We start from the raw sequence: 6000 nt of genomic DNA on the forward strand, positions 1-6000 counted from the left end.
GATTTAATTTTATTGTTGTTCCTTCACTTATTTTTCTTGATTTCATATTTGTTTTCTATTTTCATTTTTCTGTTTTTAGATATCTTATACCGACAAGCAATTTGGTATTGAAAACTCAATTGATGTATTGCCTGAATGAGAAAATCAATTTTCAAATCATAATCATGAACATCAAGAGCTATTACTATTCCAATTTCAATTGATGTTCATCTCTTATCACTTGTTCCTTTCCTATGTAAAACAGTGCCAACAAGAGAGTGTATTTTTACAATATGACCAACAATCTAATTTAATTATTGATCTTCTATTGAATCTATCAGATTTCCATCCATTTTTCATTAACCCATTTGAAAGACATTTGGAAAGTTTTTCTACATAGAAGATTGTTAATAATTTAACATATGTACATAAGACTGAAAAATTCATGTAGGCCATTGTATCTAAAATTGCATTTCCACAATCTAGCATGTTATCTTCTTTTTTGAACCTCTTCCAATCATTAATGAAAATCCATCCAGATTTCTATGATCCAATTGAAATTTAGCTGGAAAGGACATTTTAAGAGAAGGTGATTCTAAATAAGTTGCTTTTTGTAAATATGTTAGCAATTAATGTGCATACTATATACAAATTTATTTTTATTTATTTAATTATATTCTTGTTACTAATGTTTGACATGTACATACATGCAACAGTTAGAATGAGAGAATGATTACATTGGAAGCATCACTGTAGCTAGTCATGTATCTTTTCATTAAGTTAGAATTAGGAATATATTAATTTAGATTATATTCTTTTTCTATTTGCATTTATTTCATTATTGCAGATTTTTAATAAGCAAGTAATGAATCCGAGTTTTTCTTGGCATCCCCTTTCATTTTCTAGAAAAGTGGCTTAGAACATATCAAAGTTATTATATAGTCGGATCATACACATTTTTGAAAGCACTTGATTGTCTTGGTTTTGCAAAAGCTTTATCACATTGTTAATTTTTTTTAATCATATATCAAGAAATTCCAAGGAATTTCTATAGCTTGGCAATTTTTGATTCACAAGTATTTCTAAAGGCTTATATTCACCACTCTTGCCCTCCAATGTAAATTTGAAGTGGATGGAATTAATAACTCATTACTTAGCATTTTCGATTGAATAAATAGATGAGGTTTGAACATATGCAAATTTTGAGAAAGACATGGGAGAACTTGAAGATTCATGAGGTAAAATTACAGTGAATATTCTTCCAGGAATGCATTAACAGGTTCATCTCCATTTGTTGTTAGTTTTCTCTTTTTCATAATTTAATTCTTATTTCTATTTTGTTTTTCTTTTGCAGGTCTTCATTGGCTTGATTTTGGAGACTTGAGATAAGCAAGCAGTCAATCCTTTATAATCTACAACATGTCCAAGGAAGTATTTGTTGTTTCATCAGAATTTGGGTATTCTTTAGTTTTGCTTCTATTCATTAAAACCTCGATATGCCTTTTTGTATTAAATTAATGCATTATCGGAAGATTTATATCAGATCCTTATAATATCATAACTTTCCTCATAAGAAAGTTACGATAAAATCATTCTCCAATCAAATATTCCCGATAGTTAATATAATTATTAAAGGGGATTTTGTTAAAAGGTGAAGTTGAGTTGGGCACTTCCTTTTAAATTAAATACTTTAAGTGCTCTCAGCGCCACAACTATCACTTGGCATACTAGCCTTTGCAAATATCGTAACTTATAAAGTGTGCCACGCTCAAAACTTCCGACATTTCAATATTTCTGATGCCTCCTACTTTCGATATTTGATATTACCGTCCTCAGCCTATATCGAGACTTTCATATCAGATGCTTTCTATACTATCACTCATATAGAAGTTTTGATATTACTTCTTGCCTTTGCTTATTATCCGCTATTTCTTTAAATATGATTTATCATAAGTTTCATATATCGTAACTTTCTAAAGCATAACCAAGTGATTTCTTCGATATATTTCTTCCGATACACTGATGTGTGCATATTCACGTGAACTTAGGTTTTTACATTTAGCAATATGAGTCATAATCATATTCTGTCTCATTGATGCAACTGAAATGAAATGCTTACACTCTTTAATAGTCAAATTTGCTACAAATAGAGGAAAATTTGCACAAAACTCTTGTAGCAAATAATCTTATCCATGATTTTATATATACCTGTTCCGAATCTCACATGTGCCGGTTGAGTTAAAAAAAAATTCCATTGCGCTCATACATTTTACATCCCCTTTGGTCACATTTCTTCTTCCGAATTGATTCAAGTTCTCTAGCTGGTAATTATTGTAAATCCAATTTTCTGTTATTTGCTTTATGATATTAAATTCTTTGGATTATGTTATATCAGAACCATTTGAAAACATTTTCCGAGGCATTTCTTTGAGGTCTACGAGTCCTATTTTATTTCTGTGCTCAAAACCCTTGATCTCAGAATCTCATAGATGTCGAACTATCCGAGTTTCGATATTATATTTTTAGTCAAAATTAATTTTGATCTTATTTTTATTGGAAATCTCATTTAAAAAGCTCTGCAAGAAATATTTATTGAGATTTCCGATATTGGAAGTAAAAATCAATTAAACTTCCACCGGAAATATTCAAATAATAGAAGGCCCATATGATATTGGAATGTGTAAATATCGTAATTTTTATTTCATAAGACCTCGATATGTCTAACCCCTTCAATGTCTAATATGTTAACTCCTTCGATCACATAATCTTATCAAGCCCCAGAGTATTATCACCTTGGGGCTCCTTTGAAAATGTTACGATATTTTAATGTCTTCGATCTCTAGTGGCGTGATAAAGCTCTTATATGATGTAATACTTCCGATTGCGTAGAAAGACCCCTGATCAATTTTTGATGGTTTCTGTTAATAATGTAAGGGAGATGCAATATCTAAACTTTGGTCTTCAATTTTGAAATTTTATGAGAATCATGGAACGAATATGAAATTTGAAATATTAAGAGAACAATCATCGCTACAAAAGAACATTATCATTATTTTCATTTTTGGTCGATTTTATTTATTTCCGATTCCTTGGACATGAAACATTGATTTCTTCTAGTTTAATACTTGCCTTAGTTCAGATTTAATAAATGATGATTTTGGATCAATAAGATTTCAGAAAATTCAATTTCTTCATGCTTTTAATTCTAATTAAGAGAAGAGGTTATCTTTTGTTGGAGAAAATGATATCTCTCAGATAATATCAAAAAAAAAATTCCAATGATAAGTTTCATATGCCCACATTCATTTATTTCTATTTTTTTACTTTTGGTTTTAGTTTTTGCTAATATAAAACTTTGTCTTGCATCTCTTCATAAGTTTTTTCACACCCCTATCAACTTAGATTGCAAACTCATTTTCCTTGTTTTCTTTTGCATTTGGGAGCAGTAGTAATTGACCCTCATTAATTCAGGTAAATTGGTGGAGCCTCTAAACTTTTTATTTTGTTTCATGAGCATTACTTTTATTAGAAATTTGTTAAGATGTTTTTATGCAGGTTTTTTTTTTAAACAAGAAAATTTGCAACAGAAATAAACTTTTCATTTGGGTTGAATTTTACTTCATGACTACTATTTCCCCTATGGTTTGAAAGCTTAATTGCTTATCACTCCACAAGATAAAATTTACTAGATTCTCAACATACCACAAACACACATATGATTTTCTTCTTTCACTCTTTTGTTGAGACATTTCATAGCCATCTTGTTGGAGTTGGTTCTCTAAATTTGGGATGTTTTTTTTTTGGCTTTCACTTTCTTCATTTTTACATTTTTAGAGTTTGTTGATTTCTTTTTCTATTTCAGTGTGAAGGTTTTTTTTGTTTTTCCGGTTTTGGTTTGATTGTAGTGACTTCGCCATGATTTATGCGGAAGACCTTTTCCTCACCCAACAATTGTTGGCATACATGAGAAATCTTTACTTTGTCTATTTTAGTGAATTTCATTTATCATTAAAGATATATATTTATAGAACCATAAAGCCTTCTTGATTTAAAACTTTTTCATGGAGAAACACACATCTTCTATAAGTGATATAGTTCATCTTTTCAGGGAAAAAACTAATTTTAATTTAATTCAATGAATCCGTCCCACCCTTCCACTTTATAAAAGCCTTTAATTGATAGTCACGGGAAAAGAATTTGAAATCAACATTATGAAATTATTATATCCATCAACATAAGTCTCTGTTACCATCCCACCTCTTTCACTCAGGTACATCATAAATTAAAATCTCACAAATGTGTTTATCAAAATGGTGATTAAAAGAGGAACCATGGGAAATACAAGTAAACCTGTCGGGGTTATAGATGCTCGCTGGCAGCAGGGCTACACTTGTATGGCATAAAAACCAACTTCGCTGGGGTACTACTCAAGCTTGCTGGCAGCGACGCAATGTCAGAGACCATTCATAACACTGGATATATGCTTTATCAAAAAACTCCTATCTGTACCCTTCTCTATTTCTCATATGAGATAATTTTAAAATATTTTTTTCTCAAATTTTGGATTCATAATTTTTATTCAAGTTTGCTTTAAGTACTTATTTTTTCTCTAGCTTTCCATCAATACTTGTATCATCTCATTTGTTTACAATATTTGCAAATGGTGCTCATCCAAAGTTCGATAATTTTTACTGCCTGAGTTAAAAAATGTACAAAATGTATATTATTTTATTTTTTGTAAATAAATTAGTAATTCATTGTAAATATTAATTCCCAGCTTTTTCACTTACAGTCCTACAAAATCATCCAACCAAATTGTAGAACAATTAAAATTATGCGTTTTTGGGATCTCAGTGATTGAGTTCAATTTCTAATTTTAAAAGAAATTACGAGACCTGAAATCTCAAAATTGTAAAGTGGATGTAGTTCATTTTGTAGGATTTTTAATTACTAAAGTGGTTATAGTTTATAATGGAGGAGTTCCACTCCAAGTGGGCCCCACTTCACCTCATCTTCTCCCTTCCCTTACAAAAGTCCCAATGAAAAAGTCCCGATAAAAAATCTTAATATCCGATATTTGGAAAGTCTTGATATCTGATAAAAGTTCAAATATTTTAAAAGCCTCAATATTCAATAAAATTTTCCCAATATTTTAAAAAATCCTGATATTTCATAAAAGTCTCTATATATAATATTAATTTTTTTTTTTTTTTTAAATGTTTCAGTATCAGCGTTTTTATTTGGCACAGATCTTAAAACTTACGCTATCATTATACTCTCAATATCCAATACTCAATTTATACGTCGGATTATTAGATTTTATCAAAAGTCTCCGCCTCCATCATGGTTACGTCCCTTATGCCTCCATATGCTCTGCACCTCCACCTCACATAGTAACTCCTCTTATTTCGATTTGTATATGAATCAAATAGCCACGTGTAAACATATTTTTAAATGGTTTCAGTTTTGTAATATATTATATTTTTATTATATTTTAATTATTATTTTAATATAATTTAATTATAATTTTAATAGATTATAAATATAATCTTAATTAATTTTTAATTAATTTTAATTGTATATAATTAGTTTGTAATTATTTTAATGTTTTAAAATTAATATTAATTAAATATTCACTGTTAATTTAACTTAGGATTAAATTTTTTTTTTTTTTTTTTTTTAGGTAGCAATTTTTTTTAGAATTCTGGAAATTTTGACATTTCAACTTTGGAAGCTTATAAGTTGAGTTTTACTTGGCCAAATGAGGCCTAGGATGACTCGTTAAATAGATAAAATTATGGAAAATATTTTTTAAGTGGTTGCATGACTAGATTCAATCATTTAATGAGTCTAAAATTTAGCAAAAGATTAAACTCCAAATTTGTAAACAAAATTAATTTTTTGAGTTTAATTTTTTGCATTTTCATTTGTTCATAGCTTTCGCTGAGTTGAGATCCATTCGACTATGTTCTCTTTGACCAATAATATCTTTACAAGGATCGATGAAAAATTCAAGTTTAT

Source organism: Pinus tabuliformis, chromosome 4_2 (genome assembly GCF_031772625.1).
Source record: "Pinus tabuliformis cultivar Carrire ecotype Pingquan chromosome 4_2, CPIR1, whole genome shotgun sequence".
Taxonomy (NCBI): domain Eukaryota; kingdom Viridiplantae; phylum Streptophyta; class Pinopsida; order Pinales; family Pinaceae; genus Pinus; species Pinus tabuliformis.